Source organism: Aulonocara sp. 'chitande type north' Nkhata Bay, linkage group LG19 (assembly GCF_057382095.1).
Source record: "Aulonocara sp. 'chitande type north' Nkhata Bay isolate Kocher_YH1m ecotype deep benthic linkage group LG19, A_spYH_male_GT1.1, whole genome shotgun sequence".
NCBI classification, from domain to species: Eukaryota; Metazoa; Chordata; class Actinopteri; order Cichliformes; family Cichlidae; genus Aulonocara; species Aulonocara sp. 'chitande type north' Nkhata Bay.
The window spans coordinates 25,210,449-25,234,016 of record NC_141362.1 but is presented as its reverse complement, the minus strand read 5'-3'; the positions used below and the strand labels follow the sequence as shown (position 1 = coordinate 25,234,016).

The 23,568-nt window shown below is 40.0% G+C and overlaps 1 protein-coding gene across 5 annotated transcripts in view; it reads left to right on the top strand.

The window, feature by feature from the left end:
• The window catches only part of meis2a (Meis homeobox 2a), a 185,344-nt gene that overhangs the window by 4,053 nt on the left and 157,723 nt on the right, over window positions 1-23,568 (top strand). For all 5 annotated transcript variants that reach the window (XM_086275634.1, XM_086275632.1, XM_086275636.1 and 2 more), the window contains exons 2-3: window positions 5,787-5,857; window positions 6,007-6,113. The gene's annotated coding sequence lies outside the window, so the exon portion shown is untranslated. The remainder of the gene's footprint in view (window positions 1-5,786; window positions 5,858-6,006; window positions 6,114-23,568) is intronic.

The following is a 23,568-nucleotide window of genomic DNA, read 5'->3' as shown; positions in this document are numbered from 1 at the left end:
AGTGTCCACTAGAGAGCACCATTTAAATCGAATTGAACTGCACCCTTGTTGTTGTTGTTTTTTCTCACAGTCATAGTTGTAGAAACGTAACATATTTTTGTACCGTGCATTCACATATTATTATGCCTTGATTCAAATAAAAAGTTTGGCAATATGAAGTTGATATGAGTTATGCAATAGTTCTTTAAAAAGTGACGGTATACAAGTAATAACTTCAAAATCACATCTTGTTCTTTTTCATCCATTCATTGCTGCCTATACAGTATAAAGGATGGTCATAAAAGTACTCAATATTGAGCAGTAAATTCAGATTTTAAATGCTTACATCATTTTGCAACATCACTGAGAGATTGTATAAGTAACGCAGAACAGTGTATCACGGCATAGAGTGCACTATATAGCAGATACATTTACACTGAATCCGGGAACTCATAAACCGAGAGACAGTAAATGTAAAACACTACAGGCAACTGATGTGTGACCTGGCATGTGGGGTACTGTGCATCAAATCCAGCATTTTTAAAAGTCAAGCTATAAGCAAGAGGAGCTGCTGTACCACACGGATATATACTGAGAATGCTGTCTCCTAAATATCCTCCACAGCAGTTTCACTCAGAGCTTCAGCGATTATCAGGCCCACCTACACTGAAGTAAATGTTGATAATGCAATTTGTTATCGACCTCCTTTATTTATTCCTGTATTAGGCAGAAAATATGAATCAGTTCAGTTAAATACTGTCCATGACGATGTTTAAAACTAATTATACGTAATGTTATTGTTCAGAGTGGAAGGTGGGAAATCCTTCAAAAATACATGCATGTGTACGGGAAGATTACTTGTTTTAATTGTGCTATTTTTCCACAATTATTTTTTTTGTTAATATATTTTATTAGAATTATGGTTGTAAAATCTTTTATATCCTTTTGCTTTTACTATTTGTCTCTTTGGCAACCTTTGAATTAGTTTCACTATGATAAACATATTATATAAATAAGATACGAATCACTAACTGACAAAGTGTATTAATTTAATCTGAGTATGTGGACACGTGTGTGCAACACAAATTGGTGACAGCACAAAGTCACAAGCATGCCTTTTATGCATATGCTAGCTGCTCTTTTTGTGCCCTTTATTCTCAACTATTTCTTCCCTTCATAAGGTCATAATTGTGTGTTTATATTTGAATTACATGTAAAAGAGCATCCATGGTCTCTATTCATGTCCACATATTCATATCCCATTATAAAAGGTTTATTTTTATTCTGTTTTAGTTGTCAAGCACATATGTTATATAGGCCACAGTAATCTAAACTATATTCCAAGCATCCTACATTGTCACTCCTGTAAGTGTGCCACAGCGTCTACACTAGGGCAAAACCCCTGAGCCCCCAAAGAGCAGAGCTTTGTGTGATTCAGGCGGCGGTTGCTCCTCTTGCTCTCTGAACTCTGGTGCTTCACCTTCAACTACAGTCTAACCGGAGTGGGAGGGAGGAGGGGGAGGAAGGAATAAGGAAAATGGGGGAGGAGATAATGGGGGCGGCGGTTATGCCACATTAAAAGTGGAAGTTCATTCTCTGATAAACACATAGCTACACATCCCACTGGACCCACTGTCTGAGATGGCAGCCAGTACTAAATGTGAGGTTGTCTAAGCTACAGCACTACAAGGAGAGAAACCACATGGAATTCATGTTTTGTCCCTAGGTTGTTCGTTTGAGAACGTTAGAGGATTTTAATGTGCCTCTCTGTACCTCACAGTTTCCATTCAGGGGGCTCTCCAGACGCACTGCAGCTCTTCACAGAAGACATGCATAATCATGGCAGAAGGGAGGGGATGAAACAAAGGAGAGATGTGTAAAGCATCATATACATACGGCTCTTTATATTGTACCCCTTTTAGGTATTCTTATGGGTGTTTTGGTTTTAGGTTTGATTTTTAGTGTTGTTACACACAAAGGAAACAGCCGCAACTCAGTACTTCAAAGGGGCCCTTGCAATCCCACATAGACAGACCACATTTCAATGGAGCATGCTGTGCTGTGCTTTGCTGCACGGTGCTACAGACAGACAAGCGCTGTTACGGAGAAGAGCAGACCGTGGCTTCTCATTAAAAGCACTACTGTTTCCTCCGCAGATTACATTGCTATGGGAAAACTACACAGGGAAGACACCCTTGCCACATCTACAGCTGAAAGATGCAATGTTACATGATTGGAACTGTCAAATAAAGCATACAGTTGGTGGAGTCTCAAAACAAGTGTTCAAAAAAAATGACAAAACATTTTTAATGGAAATGATTGACAGGTTGTTTACAAAGAAATGTGAGTTTTCTTGATGTTTAGAAATGTCTAGCTTTTGTATGAGGGCTGCCTACTTCAGCCTTGTTGTTGTTGTTGTGCTTTACAACTGGTCAAGGCCTCTGAACAAATCCTGTTGCTTAAAAGGTGAGAAAAGTGATGTATGCAGTAGTTACACACATGTTCAGAATTAGCATCGCAAGATTGTATGATAACAAAAAAGAAAAGAAAAAAAGAAAACATGAATTGAATGAGTCTAATTTTACAACATTTTGTGGTAAATTTTTGTTACCACATTTTTATTTAAAATAGTACTTATTAGAGGTAATATTGTAGTGAATGTGAGGCTTTTAAAATTAGATAGTTCTGTCTCAGCCTAGTTTTTCTTGTTTTAGGTCCTAGGCACGAGCAATCTCCCAATTTGATATTGTGGAAATTCTTAATTTCTGGATCGATCTGCTTTTTGTAGGACAGAATGCTTATTAATTAGAAATTAAGTAACAGCACTGCCCAAACCTTCCTACTTGACTTAGATTAAGTAAAATGGAGACTTATTAATAATAGAAATTAGTACAATGCACTGAAACAAGCACTATTAGAATTAATCAGAACCAGTGCAGCCTCATTGTAGACACAAGTTAAACGACACAAAATAAAGACATAATGTCTATATAATAAGATTTTGGCCCATTATATGACCAAGACCAGTTTCACCGAATCTCCATGTCAATGGAAAAATCCAAAGTGATAGAATCCAAATAACTCAGCAATGGGTCATAAAAACACAAGAGAAGTGTAGAAACTTTTCTTCCACCACCGAAAAACTTTTTTTTTTTTTGCCATACATTGGTCAAAAGTTTAAGTTTAAAATTTTAGATCCCAATTAATCCGATTTCAGTGGCATCAAAAAGCTTATACAGCGAGGACAACAGATATACGGACATACACACAAAGACACAAAGGGTTGCTAGGGGAAGTGGAAACAGCTGGGGAATGAGACACAGGTGAACTGAATCTAGGGAAGACACAGGAGACAGCTGTTAAATAAATAAAACAGGAAGTAAATTTATATATCTTTATTTGATTCATTTCTTTTTAGATTGCTGAGAACCTACATTATGAAAGAATTAGCAAAAATCACACTTGCATTCATCGGCTCCAAATAGGCATGAAAATGAAGCGCTGGCCTGGCTTAACTGAGTTTTGGGAGCAGTACCCAGCTCTGTGATGTAGGTTAATGACTAAATAGGGATGTGATTCAGTCTTAGAGTTAGCAGCAAAAAACATGCTGCTGTCTTGAGCTGTGAGTCAATTATAGTGCTGAACAACCTGGATCAGAGAAAAAGAGAGCAATTTTCACATGCTTATTCAACTTCTTTTTATTCTCTAAAACAAGGATATACCATTTGTGATTAGACCTACCAAGCTGGAACTCTCAGTACTTTTACTTGTAACAACGTATTTATAAATTGTGGTTTTTGTGCATTTGCTGTTTAGTTCAGACACCCTACTTGTTTAAGGCTGGGTGTGTAACACTCTGAAGCTTGAGCAAGTTTTCAGTTAGCTTACATTTATTCATCAAGGCAAAACATTATGAAAAAGGACTTAATTCCCTAAAATGAAATGAGCAGAGTGTCTGAAGTAATTTCACACAAGCCGAATGAAACACTGTGTAGATGGGAGGTGTGGTTAAAGTAGTCAGCGCATAACCTGTAGGTGTGATATAAAGGGAAGTAGATCTCCCCTGTTTGTGTATTATTCACTTATGTTGATGCTGAAAGTCCATGTTGTCACAGAAAGTGACGTGGGAAAGGGTGACGAAACAAATCAACAAAAACCGATTGGAGAACCAACTTTGGTGATTTGCAGTGACCTTTACCTCTAAGCGTAGCAAAGTGAGATTCCAGCACTGTAGAGGTAAAGGGGTCCAGTTTTCTTTTACTTGAGATTGTCACCTGTAACAACTCTAACACAGCAGTATGAATTAATGAAAGGGGATCTGTCTCCGGTGCTTTTTCTTTCATCCGTAATCCCTTTATTGATTCAAAAGTCAGAGACAACTAAAGTTTTCTGTCCCATATTTGAGGTAATTTTAAAGTTGTTTCTATCATTTCTACTTTGATAACAAATGTTTAATACATTTTTTGTTGTCGTTCTTGCTAAAGGTATCACTAGGTATCATTGTTGCAGTATGTGGGGTTAATTAGGACCACACATTAGAAAGGAGTAATCTGCTAACGTTTGGTAAAGTTGTCAGTTATTATGTTTCTCCTTTAATGCTGAGAGGAGGCGAGTTCCTCTTCTGGGTGTTTTAAATTGAGAAACTACTACTGCTAACTCCTGAGTCAAGAACTTAAACTCTGTCTGGTGCTGTGTGATAGAGCTCTGTAGCAGTCAGTACTGATTATAAAGCTGCTCCTATAGTCTGGAAACATAAGCATCAAACTAGCTGAGATGTGAAACACAGATTTTGAACTTTCAGGACAAAAAAAGTAGTAAACACAGATTAGGAAGTTAAATCCAGGCAAGCTTTGGGTCCTAGTAGCCATATGCACAGACAATAATACAATCACGAGCTCAGCAAATTTTTTAGTGGCAATTCAGATTGTGGAGTGTGTGATTCTTCCTCAGAAGATGGTCAAGCTGCCCACTGCATAAAGAGTTTCATGCCACAGTTTTCATGCTGCTGAGTAACAAATCTGAGATTGTACTTATGATGAAGTAGCCTGCATATAAATAAAGCCATTTTATCTGACATATGCTACGTTAAACATTTTTTGTACCACTCTAGGGAAGATATCACACTGAGGATGGCAAGAGTATGTAATATAGCAAGGGGTTCTTTGGAAAGTGCAGACATACATTAGTGGAGCCAGGGGGGTGCGCTTTCATTTCCTGGTTTTAATGGAGAGAGCCTCTAGGTCCACACATGGGTCAAAATGAGAGTTCATTTCTTGTTTTGTTTTTTATGCAGCTTTGGAGCCCCGGGCCCAGAAAGTATGGACTAAAATGCTTATTTTTTACAAAGCAAATTCTTAGTTAAGTTGGCAATTATTGGTCGGTACTAATGATTAAAGATGAAAACAGTGATTCAAATACCTATTGTGTCACAGTACTCGTTCCTGTTACTGTAAATGTCTAGTCAAAACACAGTCTAGTGAAAGCTGTAGTGCTTAAAGATCTTTCAGTTGTTGTTTATAATCCATTCATGCATTTATTGCTATTCAACACCCCTTAAAAAAGGTTATGAACTAAACTCTGGCTTTGGAGAACTGTTACAAACAATTTGAAATACATACTTTTAAATTTCATAGTAAATTCTTGGATCAATTTTGGTGTTTTTTCCATCGATGCATTGTCATATGATGTGGCTTAACATATTTAAAAAAAAATCTTTCTCTACCACTTAATAATTAACTTTAGTTAAGCGTGGGCTGTCAGTATGCAATCAGGCTACTAATTGTGATTTTTCTCTCTGCTTTCACAAGTGAGCGAGGAAGGGTTTGGCTAAACCTCATGAAAACCTGGCAGTCGAGGAACGCTGTGTTTAGCTCTTCAGGTGGGCATTTCTATATCCTAATGTCGTTTACATTATGATTGTGTGGTTTAACTGATTGACTGTAAAGGTGGTTGCATCTGTTTTTTCAAATCAAACTATAACGTAGAGTTGCACATGTTTCTCTCTCCTCTCGTCTGCTCTCTGTGCAGCCATGTTTGCATGTGTTTGTTTCGCCATGTGCTTGGGAAGTGGATTGGAGCAGAGGAGGGACGGGCAAAGGAAAATTACTTGAATGATGACACCGCCTTATGTTACTGTAAGTAAATGGTTCTTAACAGTCTCAAATAGGCTACTGGAGAAATCTCATGACAGTTACATTATCCAGGGCAACTTTATAGCCCGGGTGGCAGTCAAGTTCACAGGGGCATAAACTCACTGGTCACAATTTAGGCAGCTCACACTTATAAAAGCACATAGTTCTGAGATTCTTCATACTATTTCACTGGTCAGTTGTAAAGAAGAAATCAGCAGCTATTCGTAGTTTCAATGCAATTCCTCAGATTATCTGAAAGACAGTGCAATTTGGTAGTGTACACTGTCAAAGAATCACAGAAGTGGAACAACTGTAAACATGGTAATTGACCATGCTGTCCCCTAGCTGCTTTACCAAGTGTGTCCTCTGGATGGCAGTGTCAGGCTGCGCTAATAACTGTCAGCCCCAGCTCTCTCATTAGTGAGGTCTAGCAGGCCCCCTCCGACATGTCTCATAAATGTCAACACCAATACAGCGGGGGACAGTGGGCTTGGATGTAACAAACACAGACGCATGAAAGTCCACTCTGTCTGTCAAATCAATCACCGCGGCGAGCCACAAGCTACATGTTCACACCTCACGAGGAAACTACCTGCAAGTTGGCATTTGGTTGGTTTCAAGTGACAAAGAATAAATCCTTCCAGATTGTTAGGGATTATTTTTGATCTTGAAGGTAACATGGAATGTGTAATAAGCAGTACAGCACCTTTGTCATTTGTCTTATGAAAAAACTATTCATATGTATGGTATACGTTTTTGGCATGTCTTTTAAAGTTATTCTCACCTTGCTGTGGTCAGGAAGTCTCCATTCTCCTTCACTATACTCGCCAGTCCACCATCCCATCTCTTTCCTTCTCCTCTTTCTATTCTCTCCCCCTTTCTTCCCCATTATCAAGCCTCTTCTCACACTCTTTTCCATTCTCTTACAATCGGGCCACTGGAGCAGGTGGATTGGAGATAACTTGCGCTGTGCTTTGTTTTCACCCTGACACTGTCATTAATCATTGCCCAAGCCACACTTCAACATATAATAATAAGGACTGGCTACTGTGTGGGGGCTGCTGCCCAATTGCCTTTCATTGTGCGGATGCCAAATTGGAGGTGAACGGCCATAGCCAGACACTACTCCCCTGTCCCCTGACTGTCTCATCATTTAGGTATTTATCCATCTCAGCCCAGTCTGTGGAGCTTCTCCCTACCCTCCCAAGAGGCCCAAGATTGTTAGAGGGAGGATCAGATTTGTTGCTCAGGCTTTTTGGCTTTGATTCTGTGCCTATAAGTTAGGGATTAGAAGCAAATTTCCCACAGGGCAGTGCTGGATTTGCTGGTGTTTAACTGTTTAACCTGTCTTAGTCTTGTGTGGCAAAGGGGTGTGGGCGTTGGTGGGAGGGAGGACAAGGAAGCAGGGTTTAAAAAAGAGACTGGCCAACAGGCCCAGAGAGACCCAGGTGGGTTAAGCATTGATAAGTGAGGCTGACTTATCCATCACATTGCCAGTGGAGGTGGTATAGTCCAGCAGTGTATGTGTGAGACGATGAATGAGAAAGAAGTTTTTCACTTAGAACCCAGAGCTCTTGGGTATAATACTCGACATGTGATAATATGATGTAATAGGACTGTAGTACACGTGGATGGGCTGGTTTGGTGTCAGAGGGGTGAGAAGTTAAAAATGAAAAGGTCCGTGTTTTCAAGAAGCTTACGGATGGAGGCAGGCTGGTTCTTGGTTTTGGTCTAGGGTCAGGGTTTTGACTGTTGCCTCCCTTTGTGGGCTGCACTCTGAACACACAGAGGTGTCCCGTCAAACACAGTCCCCCTTAGAAGTGGATTCTAAGGGGGACGTTGGAGCATTTAGCACAAAAAGGCGTGCTCCTCGGGCCTCGCCATCTTTCCTTCTACAAACAAGGACTAAATCCTCAGGTGTACACGCAGAGAGAGTGCTGTGGACTTTGATCTCAACCCTCCGTTGCTTTGCTCAGTACACAGGTGTATTAATAAGTGCTGTTAGGCGTGCAAATATCAACAAAGGCTGTAAAGATTGCGTGGATATTGTTGCTAGTTTAATTAGTGTCGATCCTAATGGGTTCATTTTTGGGGGAATGAATCCAGACCTGCCGAAAAATTACTGTATACATTTTTGTTACAAAACACAAGGAGGTGTTAATACATCATTTACACTATCACCTCAGCTGTTTTGACACGCTGTTCACTGTTCTATGCTCACAAATGGTTGCACTTTGCACTCTGATTCTCTGTCTATACATATCTTGTGAAGTTTTACATCATTCGGACATGTAGACATTAAAGAGCTTCATGTCTCTTTTGGAGCTGTAGAAATATACTGCAAAACCGTATTGATCTTTAATTAAAGAAGCTCTTAACCTTGGCTGGGCAGAGGACCCCCAGGCCAGCAAGTTAATTAATGTACTAATAGTCATAATATTTGTGCTGTGCACGGGAGGTACATAAAAGATTATCTATTGTATGAGCAGTTTATCAGTCCAATGATGCTAGAGCCCCGTGCTGTGCATATATCAATGTTATGGGCAAAAATCTGCAGTACAGACAGAAGAAGAGGGAGAGTCGGTCTTTTAATATCTCCCTCGGTTCATCAGCAGTTTAGCAAGGCCTCGTTTTACCTCCTGGGATTCTTCTCTGATCGTAACCAGGCGGCATCGATGGGCCTTTACAAGCACTAATGCTTCGCTACCTTGACAACACACAGCAGCTATAAGCCCTTTAAAAGATCCACTTTTCTCCAGATGAGTCAGGGATCCCACTCCACCATTTACCCCACACTCCCAAGGAGGGTGTCTCATCCCTGGATCAAAACCTCATACTACTGACCTTTCAGTTGCTCCCACATAAACAGCTTCCACTGAGGAAGGAAGAGAGGGAGGGAGGAAGATGAGAGGAATGTGTGCGTGGGGGCCCAGACACTGTGATATCACCCTTTATAGCTTTATTGATTTCCTCTTAGGATGCAACTATTAACATTGAGCTGCTACGGTAGCTGCTGCTGTGTTGTTCTCTGCAGGTAAGAACATTGGCTCACACCCCCGGCCTTGTGGACTGTATACGGGGGAGGTGGGGGAAACACAGGGGAGGCACATGCTTTTATAATTAAGGTCAGCTGGGATGCATTACAGCATTTGGAGGTGTTAAAATGGGCCCTCCTCAGAGAGTATGTTGGCATTGCCCATGCTCGTAAATTAGCCACGCTCCCCGCTGATGTTAGGAACAGGGGAACAGGAGATTGCTGAGGAGGGGATTAGGTAGATGACTAGATGTAGACATGAGGCTGGATTTGACTGTATTGGATTTTTATTTAACGTGATTCCCCCGCCCCCCAAAATCATTGATTTTATGTGTCTGTGAGAGAGCATGTTAAAACACTGAAGTCCACTGAGGTCTCGTTTTTGTACGCACCCTATTCAATTAATTATGTATAAGTTCTTGTTGTAATTTAGAAGATACTGAAATACCAAATCAATACTACACAATATGTGTTTTACACAATTTTCAAATGATATTTTTTTTCCTATATTTAATTGTATAATTAATTGTATAGCAGATAAAATTTTCTCTTAAAATACATAAAACATAGATTTAAAATATAATGAGTTGATCCTAGAGATGGAGCTTGACTGATGCTTATCACTGTCACCCGTTGTTCTCTCTCACTGTAGCTTTTCTCACACATTAACATCAGCAGCATAAATGTAATATTACACATTATTCTTGAGTCACCAAATGCAGACTAGCAGGCGTGTAAAGTGAAATAATGGGCAGGTACGCAAATGATGCTTCCACAGAATAAGCAGAGGTGGTGTGCGAGCTCTCTCTGGACCAACACCTTCTCCAATGAGGCACGGACAAAGCTAAGCAGAGGCCCCTCAGCCTCACAATGGAGACACTGTCAACAAGGGCAGGGTGGGGAGCGGGAACAAACAGACCACAAGAGTTTCACAAACAACCTGCCATAAGGTATTCAACAGGACAGGTCTGACTGGGACATCTAGCTCACACCCTGTGCCAAGGGTGAAGCAGGGGTCATATATCTTGTAGAGGGAAAAGCATGACAAGCAGACGTAGTGCGAGATGCGTAGAAAATACCAGGGCCTGGTTATGTGGCATCTTTGTGTAGCTGACACAAAGTCTGAAAGTCAGGTTATGCAATGTTTTATTATAGACTAGAAGGGAGAAAGAAAAAGAGCGCTTTCTTTTATGGTTTCTAACAAGGTGTTTTAAAGGTGATGTTTCATCCATATGTCATAAATTGTTATAAAGGATGTTTGGTTGTGGGCAAGCCATTTGTTTGCATAGCTCCTTAAATGAGATATATTTAAAGTTTTCTTCTGCTCTAAAATTTATTAGAAGACTAGAAGGCTCTCTGTGGCTGAAACCAACATGTCTATTAACCAGCATATCAATTATTTTCTTCATAATAAATCCATGAGTAAATATGAGAACGCAATGGCATATGTCTCCAGATTCCAAGTAACATCACAGCCCAGCATTAGAAAATCCACAGTTAAGAATAAATTGCAGATATTCATTTGAGAAGGTTCAGTATAGTATTTTTAATTTAAAAAGAATTAATCAACTAATCGATAGGAACATTTTTTTTAACGTCACAGTCGTTCTTGCCATTTGGGTTTTATATTGATTTCATTTTTTTAGTTGACAGTGCTGTCCAGCTTTGACAGCTTGTAGATACCCAGTCATCACTCCGACCCCCCCGAGACTAAACCAAGTGCCAAAAACGTGACAAAAACAGAGTAATCAGAGCCTGTGCCACTGACCATTGTTTGTTTGTTAACCAGTATACAAACCCAATGTGTGTAATTCTTTTCTGCAAAATTAAAGGAAATATCACAATCATGCTTAATGTTTTAAGAAAAAAATATTTATTTACATTATTCTGAAATATTAGATTGATCTTTGCTTTTGCTTCTTCCCATTGGTGCATACACGTTGTAATTTAATCTAGGACTTTGGTGTTTCCGCGATTGCGATGTTGCTGAAAATTCACCAGAAGAGTGATTATTGCGTAAAAATGGGAGCTAATTGGGAACTAAAAACAAAAACGGTTCAGTCATTTTACTCGATAACAGGATCGCTTGTCGTGTCCTTTCCTCGCCGCATTTGGTGAGACGCGGTGCATTTATGATGCTCAACGTATAAAACCAAAATGCACCCTTGTACTTTGACAAAATGGAATGAAAACTGTTGTACACTGCTGAACTGTCACGCAAAAAATATAGTAATGGCATCAACCTGCCAGCACTGTTCACAGGTGTTTTTTTACACCAGTATTTATTTGACCATTATGTTAAATTGTCCCTATAAAGCCACTCTTGGCAGCACCATCCTCTGCATCTTTTTGTGAGCCACTTAAGTGTACCACTGGGGTTTAGTGTGTTCCATGGACCCATTATGGTCGCTTTAAACTGAATAAATAAGGGCAGTTTAGATAGGCTGCACCCTGTTTTGGGGGAAGTTGCTCTCAGATTTTGTGGGTTTTCATGTTTTTAGTGTTGCTATGAAGTTGAGAATTGTACCTTTAGGACCTGGATGTGCTTTGGTGAAGTATTTGCATGTCTTTGTGCAGTCTGAAGATGCTGATTATATCTGACGGGTCAGGTAAAGTTTTTATGTTAAGAATTCATCATGCATTTAATCTCAGCCACTCTTTGCTGCCAGGATTCTTGCTTATTTGTAATAAATATTTTACAAAACATCAGGTATTTGCATCTGTTCTACAACTCCATAAATGTATGTAACATACATGAAGAGTGGACCATGTGTTCGAGCTTGCCCCTTTCTGTGGACTGCAGTGGTGCCGACCACAGGCAAGCAGCTCTAACTCTGTGTAGACCACCTCTGTTCAAGACATCGGGTGCTAAGTGGCAGCAAAAATATCACAGCTGTGCGATCAAACATTCCACACGAGGAGAAAGAGTCCACTCCTAGCCAACGCTACAGTTCAGCAGAAACAGAAGACCAAAGCAGAGATATTCTCTCTGATGCTGATATTTCTACAGGTTAAAATCAGGACTTAAAGGACTTGGGGCCACCACCCAGAAAAGATCTGTATATCCTTTTAGATTTGGCATGACAGCGTTTTTGGATATACTGTTATTGGTATATCCAAGTTTCCCAAGTATTACTTTTCTGCTTACACAAAGAGACACATGGTTCTTCATTATGGCCTCTGGTCAAAGTGCTGCCTTTTATTTTCACTGAATTTCCAAGATGGGGCATTTTTCTGCAGCAATTTACACTCCTACAATTATAGCGCTCTGCGCAGATATGGTGTTAGCCCCTCCTCCTTGACCTCTGCCCTTTGCTAAGCAGTCGAAAGTGCGTTTCCTGATTAACGGCTGGCTGAGGTGCATGGCTCCAACTCCAGCACCTTGTGCTCCCACGCTGAGGTGACAGTCTCCTAGACTCTTTATGGAAATTGACTGCAAAACATACCCAATTAGACCTGCGTTATTTAGAACGACTCAGCTCTTCACCCCGAATAAAAGCAGGCCCAGATAAGACCTGTACACTCAGATACTGCAGCAAATTAATGTGAAGTTGGTGGCCTGCCAGTTAGCCAGTCCATCTAAAAATGGGGACATTAAAAGCATGAAGGCAAGTTTTTGTATAAGCAGTAAATTACTGCTGAACAGAGAACAGGATGATTAAAGTGTGGGGTTTCTGAATAACTTTCCACACAATTATAAATCCACTGTATTGCAAGTCAGGAAATATTCCTGCGAGGTTTGATTTGAGTAGCGGTAGCAACAGTTTCCTATCAGATGTTATTTAGAGATTTAAACATTTTTCGGGCTCTTGTTTTCAGCATAGTTCATTGGCAAAATTTTCCCAGGTTTAGTACCTTTCAGTCCAAATGTGTAACTGAGAATTAAGCATCTGTATAATGTCTTTTCACTCCACCAGCTAAAGATAGGGCTCTTAGCCTGATACGCTGTCTTAATTTTCCCTTTCTCAGGTCACTGCAGAGAGCAGCCGCATAAGAGTGAGGAGGAGGGTCCTTACTCTATGGGCAAGAATACACTGTGGAAGTTGCAAAGGGCAGAGTCTCTAGGAAATCTACTCTTTCTTTGAAAAAATGTCACAGGAGAGATAGGAGATTGGCACCACAAAGAGCCCAAAATAGCACTGGCTGCTACGCGTTGTCAGACAAGATTTAGGCTGAGACATTGACTTTTGTTCTGCAAAGTATTGGCCCCTGAAAGGGAGATGGGCGGTGTAAAAATTGTGATTTCTTCTCTTCCCCTACTTATGCGCAATACATTACCCTCCCGATAATGCACGCTGTTGGGACTAAGGTTTGTAACTTTACAATTATTTTTAAGTGAGTGGTATCTGTTGTTACAGAGGCAGTTTGTTTTTAATTAAATGTATAAGACCTGGTCTGGCAGATTAGAACTGCATCACAACCCTTCTGCTTTCCTGGACTCCAGTTTACCCTCATTCAACATTTGTCCCTACTGCCTTCCCCATGACAAAGCCTTTATATTTTTTATGCAGGTTTACCCCTTGGCCACATAATAGGATTATGAATAATTTCTACAAATTTTCCAAAAACAAATCACATGGCATGGCTTAGAGTTTGCTAATAATTTCACCATAGCTGATAGATCAAAGCAAGGCACTGGGACTGCAGAGCCAGGCAGAAGGTTGACCCTAGTCAGGCATTTTTAATGAAAGGGTTAATCTCCTCAGAGGTGACTATTCAGGAGCAAACAGTGTGACCAAATGAAGAATTCAGGTCTGGGATAAAAAGGAGAATAGTGGTCTTGAGGGTGCTGTTGGGTGACAGCGAGGAAGCCCTGAGGTAAAACTATGTGATGATGCATTTCAGTTCCCCGACTCATTGCTAAAATAAAGAGAAAGGTGGGGAAAAGGCAGTTTGAAAAGCCTGTGGCGTGTAGGCTCAAAGCTATTTTATGGATAAGCACAAATGAACTATTGTCTCGGAAACCCTGTGAAAAAAAACTCATGTAATTTGGACACAACAGCATGCAGGCGTTAACGTGCATAAACAAATACACTTTTCCAGTAGGACAGCTGCTCTTCTCCAAAGTACCTGATTGTACTTTCAGTCTTAGCTGTTTGGGATAAACTTTGTTGACAAGCACTTCTTGTACTACTGTAAGCACACATGCCCTCTTGTGAGTAATTAGACTTGAATACCTTCCAAAAAGGAAAGAGGGGAAAAAAAGAAGAAGAGAGATGCTTTTATAAATGTATAAGGCTTGGCTGGTTAAGGAGGTTTAGAAATCTCATCGTGACAGTGGCAAAACGGGTCTCTTAGTAATTAGGAACAAATTAAATTGCTTATCACTTACCGAGTTACTGTGCCAGCCATTTGGCTGCGTTCAGAGGGATTAATCAGAAGGCTATTGACATTACATTGTTCCACAATTATCTTTCATACGTTTTATGGTAATTGGGTATTTTTTCACAGAGGAATTAAGGTGCCTACGTAATTCCAGACAAAATGAACATACACAAACACAAACATTAATCAAATCCCCCAAAATAATTCAGCAACTACTGCTGATTATCACGTGAAAAATGAGTATATCAGACTTCTCTTTGAGAGAAACTGAAATGCCATATTAATAATTCATTTATATGGATGATGACGTATTTATATGGAGTTGTGCTTAAATTAATCAGCGAGAAAAGGAATGGGTTTATTCACTGTGTGAAGCTAATTTATTGCATCTTGCACTGCTTTAAAGGTATAAAAGTAATTCTTATCCAAGGTTTCTTCATAAGCTTGGCTGCACTGTTGCATCAAGCCTTGTTATTAGGATAAACCTAACCCACAAATTGTCATCAACCCAATAAATGGCTTTGTTCTGAATGCAATCAAAACTTCAGGCCCAAAACTCCTCCTCCATGCTCTTTTTCCAATACTTTCCAATACTTTTCTGGTTCCTACATGTGAAAATTACATGTCATTGTCGTAATGGCCCTAGGGGGTTGATAAAAGAAGACTTTGCCTAATGCTTCCATAAATGTGTTAGGCAAAGTCCAGCAGGATGTAATTGCATCTAATATATTTACAGAGGATTGATTTCCCTCCCACCATCCACCTACAAGGCGGCAGCAAGCTGCGTTCAGGTCACTCTGGATGGGTTCCGTGTCCACTCTGTTCTCTTTACGCTAAGCAACAAGGCCAGGCCGCAGAGACCATGAAAAGTATTGGAGTGCAGCTTAATGAGGTAATTAGTCAAAGGCCATGACGATCCTGGGAGGCTAATACCTGTGACCTCTTGATCCTGGATTCCTGACACACATCTCTGGAGACTGTACAGGAAAGACTGCTGCAAAATCCAAATACTGTCTCCTTGGCCAGACAGTTTTTAACAGCGAACGTGTGATATTGCATATAATGCAAGTAGACTTGGAACTGAAGCTCAGCCAGCCCCCTGTTTCTCTTTCTTTAATTACTGCCACAGTGTAGCAATGGGCATGCCCCCTTTTATTCCCCGAAGAAAAATAAACCTCACCAAACTTAAACTACTTAACCTGTTTACTTTAAGAACCAAGTTGTGGAGAACTGACAAAGGCAGTGAAAAAGCACAAGAAAGGAAAAAGGATGAAAGCAGGTTGATATTTTTTCCCTTTCCTATCCCGTTCTTTTCTTTTTATCAGGTTACGTGACTGGAGGCTTCATTAATCACCACCTCGACAGCCTCTGCCAAGGGGAACTAACTGCATTTGGCCCAATTAGGCGCTGTAGAGACAATAGGAACAGCACAAGTTGTGCCTCTATGCCAGGAGCCAAGCGTTGCCTCCCTGTCATTACCTCCAGAAAGGGAAAAATTAACCCCTACCAGCTTCCCTGCTTTCCTCCATTGATCCAAGGCTTTTGTGGTGTCCCTGGAGCGTGGCAGACAATTACAGATATTATTACATCTGCATTGATTCTTTTAAAGAGAGCAGAGTGTCTCCAAGCAATTAAAAAAATTACACTTCGGAAGTGGGCCAATTAAAATGCCCCCAGCCCTAGAGGGTGGTGGTGGTGTCGGCGGGAGTGGAGGCACAGACCTGACTGTCAGAATGTTGCAGGATTTTTTATTTTTTTATTTCTTGAAAAAACGTGGGCAAATTTACATACTTGACTGCTTGTGCAGTCATACAAGCCTATAGCACATTCATGCAACCTGCTCTTGGACAAGGCAAGAGGAGGTCTGCAGCTACCTACAAATAATAAATGAATTTTCAAAGCAATATAGCAAAAATTGTAGTTGATTTACTTTAAACAAGTCTGTTTTTATTATCTGTATTTAGGTTCCTAACACTTGTTAAGATGATATCAGGTTTACATTTTGAAAGTGCAGATGATTTATAGCCCAAACAGAAAACATATCCCTCCACTTTTACTTTCAAACAAAACCACACTGCTCAACATGTGCAAGCTGTTTACATCATTGTACAGATGTCGCTCTGTTAGGCATATGTCCAGTGACTGATTAATTATTTCAGCAATATGTATGAATGTACTAACACAACCATCTCGTAAACAAGCATCTGAAGTCTGATTCGCGTTCTCACTAGCACGGTCCCGCCTGTACGTCGGCCTTTCGCTTTCTTTTCTCTCCCCCATTCTCTCACAAACATGGTTCCTCTTTTCCATCTTTCACTTGGTCCTTGGTGTTGAGTTTCCCTGTGGAGCGAAGTTGGCCCTTACCATAGCCATCTGACCAGATTTCCTGAAACCACAAAGAAATGGACGGTGCTAATTGGAGTTGCGGGTAGACAGATGATAGACGACTGGCTGTGATGAGATAAGGAATCAGTGCGATGTAAATAAAGCCTTCCCATTGTTTTCTTCCCCTGCAGTTATGGCTAAGTATAGACTTACTGTGCGTTATTGCTACACACACATTTGCACACACCTTCCTGGTGGTTTTTTTTGGGTTGAGCAGGTGGGCTCTGGGATTATTCCGACCAGCTTTTTAGAAGGTAAACAATGTCTCCAAATAACAAAAGAAAAGCTATCTTTATACAGACACCCAGGCACTTGGAAACCAAAAAAGAGAGTGTACAGTTTAAATAAACATCATTTGGTGCATAAAGAAAAGGGACAATGAAACTCTGAGCTGCAGTCGTTTTATCACACGGTACACTGCATGTGTTTGAAGTGGAAAAATCACAGTTTCTTTAATCCATGGAGCATTCAAATAATTTTTTTTGCCTCTCGGATTAAAAACAGTAACAATAGCAGGCAGTTAAAAACAAACAGCTCCAAACAAATGGTGACAAGGCTGAGGCGCTTGGCTTACGGGTAAGCTCTCCATACATCGTGGTCGGTTTCATTAGTTGAAATGTATTATTATTGTTTATCTATAAGCTTCTTGATTTAAAAAAAAAAACCACAAGCCATACAAGCCATGCTTTCCCTTTGGATTACGGAAAGGTTCAGGGTTTGCTTTCCAGTGTGAATTATTTTCCAACAACAACAACCTCAGGAAGATGGGAGGGAAAAGGGCTTTTCAACACCTGAACACCATGGCGCATGTGATTAAAGAGAACTGATTTCAGAATATCATCAAAGGGGAAAATGTGACTGTGTGTGTGTGTGTGTGTGTGTGTGTGTGTGTGTGTGTGTGTGTGTGTGTGTGTGTGTGTGTGTGTGTGTGTGTGTGTGTGTGTGTGTGTGTGTGTGTGTGTGTGTGTGTAAAGGACGTGTTAACTGCAAGGTTCTGGCAAGTTTTTAAAGGAAAAATTTCAGGGTAGTCTCACACAACCTTAAGTTTGGGAAATAAAAATACTGAACAATACATCCTCCGTGATTTGCCAGCATGGAGTTTTTAATCATTCTTTATCTAGGTGTTCATGTAGAACAGACAGCTGACATGCATTTTGGTGTGTTCATGTTAACATAACAATGCAAAATTAGGTGCCTTTTTTTTAAGTGAAAAAACAAAATCCAACTATGAGAAAAACAAAATATCAACTGTGTCAAGTTATCTTTCTGTGAAGTCTCTGTAAAGCAAAATCCCATGATGCCTAATGGAGTAAGCAGCATCCAGTCCAGCTTCAGAACAAAATCCAACTTCATAGAAAACTGTTTACGTGGACGTCATCTTGAGTTGGTGTGAGTAAATGTCCATCTAAAGTTTACAAACTAGGGAACGACTTATCACAGAGAGAAATATGATATTGTTTTAGCATGTGATTAATAGTATCATGTAAGCAACATCACATTTTTTCCCCTGAAACTTAAGCAAATAGTTACAGGAAATCTAAACAAGCAGACTGAAAAAGAAAGAAACAACTCAATAAACTGTTTAATATGCGAACTATATTTAAAAACATCCTTGGACACAAACCTTAATCTCATAGTTAAAAGTCCAGGCCTCGTCCATCAAAATACATAATTTGAATGTATTTATAATGACAACTGGTTCTCTGCAGACCTGAAATATTCAGTCTGACTGCAATCAGGTACAAAACAATGCTCATATAATCACTCAGACACAATTATATAAATGTTCAATCAATTAGAGAATAATCTTGTGCAAGTACTCACATCTTTTTGGTATTTGTTAGGAAATGACCTATTTTGTTGTTTGGGTGTGAAGATCGCTACAAGTATTAACTCATAGTCTTTACATGTAGAAGAGCAAAATATGTACATTTTTAAATTTTTCATTTGGTTTAAGGCTTTAATTTGAATATACCGTAATTGTCGGGCTATAAGCCGCTACTTTTTCCACAAGCTTTGAACCCTGCGGCTTTTAGTCAGGTGCGGCTTTTCTATGGATTGTCCATGATTTTTGTCATATCGTAAGACGATTTGTTTTGTTTGTTCCGCTGTTGTACGGCACTACGTTGCCTGGCGGAAGGGCATGTGATCAGACACACAGTATCGGGGTTCAAGAGTGGTGTGTTGGTCACGTGTCCATCCTCCAGACAACATAGTGCCGTACAAGTAGCGCGAAAAACAATGCGAAAAGCAAGTTATGCTCAACTCCACCGGTGGAATCTGACAGCGTGGAAAAGTGTGAAAACATCAATGATCACCAACGGATTTCGAAGGGCTGAATGCTGCATGATGGAGAGGAGGACACCGCCACGGCCCTTCTGAGGGTGTTCGACTCTGACACTGACAACGAGGATTTCTTTGGTTTTGAAAGTGACAACGAAGGAAAGAAGCTGAGAGTGGATGACGAAGCCATCCTGAGCCTGTTTGTATCCGACACTGGAGAAGAGGACTTTGGTGGTTTTAGTGGGCAGGAAGATGGTGGTGAATGACTGACTTTTCTTCTTGTTAAAGCCGTGTCGCTGCACCTGAGCCTAAAAGGTAGTCCGAATCTATTTTTCTGGTGTGCTGTAGGTTATTGTTATGTACTACATTTGTTACTCATTTATGAAGCACAGTACATGTTTCCTACTTGTAATTACCGCTACTTGTACATATACCTAAAAGGTTATGCAAATATGTACCCATAACTTGTTTTTCAAAATATTAATAAAAGGGGTGTGTCTCCAAACAGCCATCTCTTTCCTGACAATTCCCTTTGTGCATATTCTCTTACATATGATAAGTCAACATTGAAACACCTGCGGCCTTTAGTCAGGTGCGGCTAATGTATGTACAAAACAGGATTTTCCCCTGATTTTAGCTTGTGCGGCTAATATTCGGGTGCGCTTTGTAGTCCGGGAAATACGGTAATTAAATGCTCTTCCATAGAAGAGTATGCAATTTAAGTTAGAATTGTAGTTATCCAAGTTACATGATAAACCTCAGTTTAATTCACATAGATGCTAAGAAAGTGCCTTTCTTTAAACCACTTAAAAAAATATATATCGATATTATTTATCGATACATAATATTTTATTATTTATGTAATAACTGTATAACAATACTGCAGGAACAACTTTCTGCCATCAAGTATACAATTTATCTACTTATATAAACTGACGAACCACCCTAGGTGTATTACCAGCAATGCTATGAACAATAACCATATAAAAAAAATATCAGGAAGTACTGTCTAAGTAATTAGGAGGCTCTAAGAGGAACCTAACAGAGTCATTTAACTGTCAGAGTTTCAATTCATCATTGGTATTGAATGTGAAATACATAAAGACAGAAACCTATCAACTGATAATCAGATGAGCGTGGGTTGGTTACAAGAAGATGAGACAAGACCTGCGGAAATGGAGGCACGGGGAGGGTTGCAATAATTCTTGCAAAGTGAATTTTGGGAGATAGAAATGAGACAGTTGGCTCATTTCATAATGAAATATCAAAAATTCACCTGAAATTGGCGCGCTGGGTCCTTTTTAGGTGGCAGACTATGAAAGCTATTGGTTACAATTCAGCAGTTATAAATTTATGATGAAGGAAGTGATTTTCAGAGAATGTAACTAATAACTTTGGAGTATTCCACTGTGGTTTTTCTCAGGCTGTAAGCTGTGATTCACATTTACACTTTGAGCCCACAATCATTCCAAACGGTTACCTCTGAGAAAGCCTCCTACCAAACTGAAACAAGAAAAAAAAAATAAAGAAGAAAAAAAAAACATGAAAATTTAAATGAAATTAAGGGAAGTGCCTCTCCTGACAGTCAGTGTGATGACACGCTTTTGGATCTTATTTGGAAGGGTTTAAATGTGCTGAAATGTAAATGACTAGACGCATGGAAGCCCAAATGGGAAGCTAGATTCTACATGGGTCAAAGACAGGAAGACTATAGAACAGAGATAAATAGAGGGAAGAAGGAGGGAGCGATTCTCATGTGAATCGTTTAACAGCGGACACACCATGCCACTTGCATTATAGTGACTGTTGCATCAAGGGGCCCTCTTTTTTTTCAATGAACCCCAGGGTTTTTGGTCTTTTCTAGGAAAAAACCCCCCACATGAATCAACCAAAGTAAAGACTGAGCTAATAACTCACATTATAGAATCAGAGAGCAGATTTCAAGTGAAAATAACAATAAAAGCTGAAAAAGTAAAAAATGTAAGACATTTTAGATGTTGTATTTTTTATGTTTAAGAAAACAAATACCGATAATAATAATAATAAGAATGATAGTAAAAAAAAAAATGCAGACTACACTTGTGTATCAGTGAGTTTGATTTTGTATCCGATTCATGCCTGAAGCCGATGTTTATGTCATGCACTTCACCATTTTAATGCCTGTCAGTGTCGTTATATCTCCACGCGTGGTTCATTCATGGTGTCTGACGTGTTTGGGTGCTGAATACTATTTTTTCCCTGGAAGCTCAGCGCAGCCTTTTAATAGCAATGATGCATTCTTGTTAGGCGGAAAAAAAGGTCACACAGTTGGATTTCTGAGCTCTGGAAATCCCTGGATATTTACCTAAACACTGTGTGCACCTTGGCCTCTCAGCTCACCTTTCATATTCTCTAACTGCTCTCATGATGATTTCTCACCCATAAGATTTAGAGTGTTTCTGCAAACCCAGCATACTCCTAATGTCTGTTTATAGGGTTGTCAGATTATGCTGTGATTTCTATAGATAGAAGCACATCGACTAACAGTACATTCCCTGTTGTATTTTTGGAGAAATATACCTCATCTACATTTACTTTAAATCAAACAATAGCTCTTTTGTAAAAGGCTTTGCAAAAAATAGATAAATAAAGGTGCTTTAATTTTACAAAGATATTAATTAATCCAGTCATGCAACTGTGCATTTCATCCATTTTTTGCACCTGCAGTAAGAAAAAGCAGGTTTTACATTGTCTGCTTTCAGTATTCAGCATTGTGTTCTTATGCTTGAAAGGAAGCTTGTAAGATTGTGTTGTTTATTTCAATCTAGGAAGACAAGAGAAAGGAAAAAAAAACAAATCAGTGATTCACTTCTTTTTCCTTTCTTCTTTTGAGTCAGGTATTCTTTCGAGCCAAAAGAGTCAGGTATTGTAGCAAGAGAATCAAGTTTCCCCTGCAGCCAGTAAGTGCCAAGCTGTGTCAAAAATGACATGCATCTCCTCTTTCCATGTCATGCCATGCATGTGATGTGATGGGCGAATGAAGGCAGTTCCTGCAGAGAATAGTAGGGGGTCATTATTAAGCCTCTTAAATTAGCGCCCCCTCCCACACAGCCCTTGCAATTTTCCAAGACCCACAACCGCACAACTCTGCACATTAGACTTGACAAAGAAAATCATTTCCAAAGTTTACTTGCAGCAAACTCATTTCATATATGATTGAATTGTACCTGTATGGCATGACCCATTTAGGCTCAAAGTCACACATGGACGCATTGAAAAACCTATTTGTGCAGAACCATACTGTTAGGTAGCTATAGACTAAGCCAATTGCATGTCCTGTGCAATGCAATTTACATGTCTTTCCATCACACTCACTTATATGGTTCAACTCACAAGAGCTACCATTTAGATCATTTTTAGGGGAGGGGAAAGGGTGAATAGCACTGGTATAATACCATATGTACTGCAGTGGTATAGAGTATGTAACAATAGCAGGAGAAAGCGTAACCTCTATTGCCCCTGAACACCATCCGCAGTGAAATACTAAGAAATTGACAAACCCTGCTTGTACCCTAGCTGTGAAAATGGACTGTTTCTGGTGCTTGTCCTCCTATTTTGATAGGCAGGCGCCACCACTTCAGCCTCTTTGGCCAATCTAAGGCTGCTAATATTCCCCAGATTAAAGACACCTCAGCACCAAGGTCAGCCTCTGAGGGAAGTTGCTTCTTGTTCAGTGAACACAGTTTTTGACCTTTGTCTCATTTTTATTCTACGCTCTTTCACTCCATTTCTCCCTCTTCTGTGTCTGCCTTTGCATCTGTGCATCACAGTAGCTTCCTCTCTTCTCCGTTCATTGTGTATATTTACAGTATATTTACAAGAGTGCACATAACTGCTGTCTGGGGAAGGGTAAGCAGCAGCGGGGAAGGGAAGCCATTAGAGGAATAAAGAGAGGTGCTGCCTCGCAGCCGAGCTTCACAGGCCAGTGGAGCAAATCAAATTGGGTCTTGTTCTGCGGCAGGATGCACCCACACACTAGAGCACACACACACGCGCACACACCCACCCATACACACACACAAACACAGGAAATCAGTGACGGTAGTGGAGGCATACAGCTGACAGGAGGGCCTTTGGGATATAGCAGGGCTGGGCATGTCTAAGGCTGGCCCCCCTAAGGGATGCTGTCATGACCCCTAACTCTCCTGAGCCACAGGTGTGCTCATACAGGAAGAATGAGGGAAAACGATGTCGTGTGGCAAACGGTAAAGTGATTTTTTTTAAAAAGTTTTCTAGTTTATCTTCCAGGTGCATCAGTGATAAATTCTTTAGCACCCAATTCTCAGTGCTGACCACAATAATCAGGTTTCTGTTATTTTGCAGTTGTGCAGCTCCTAACTTTGGGGCTTAGTCCATATTCCCTGTGATATTCTAAAAGTTTTAAAGCAAGAT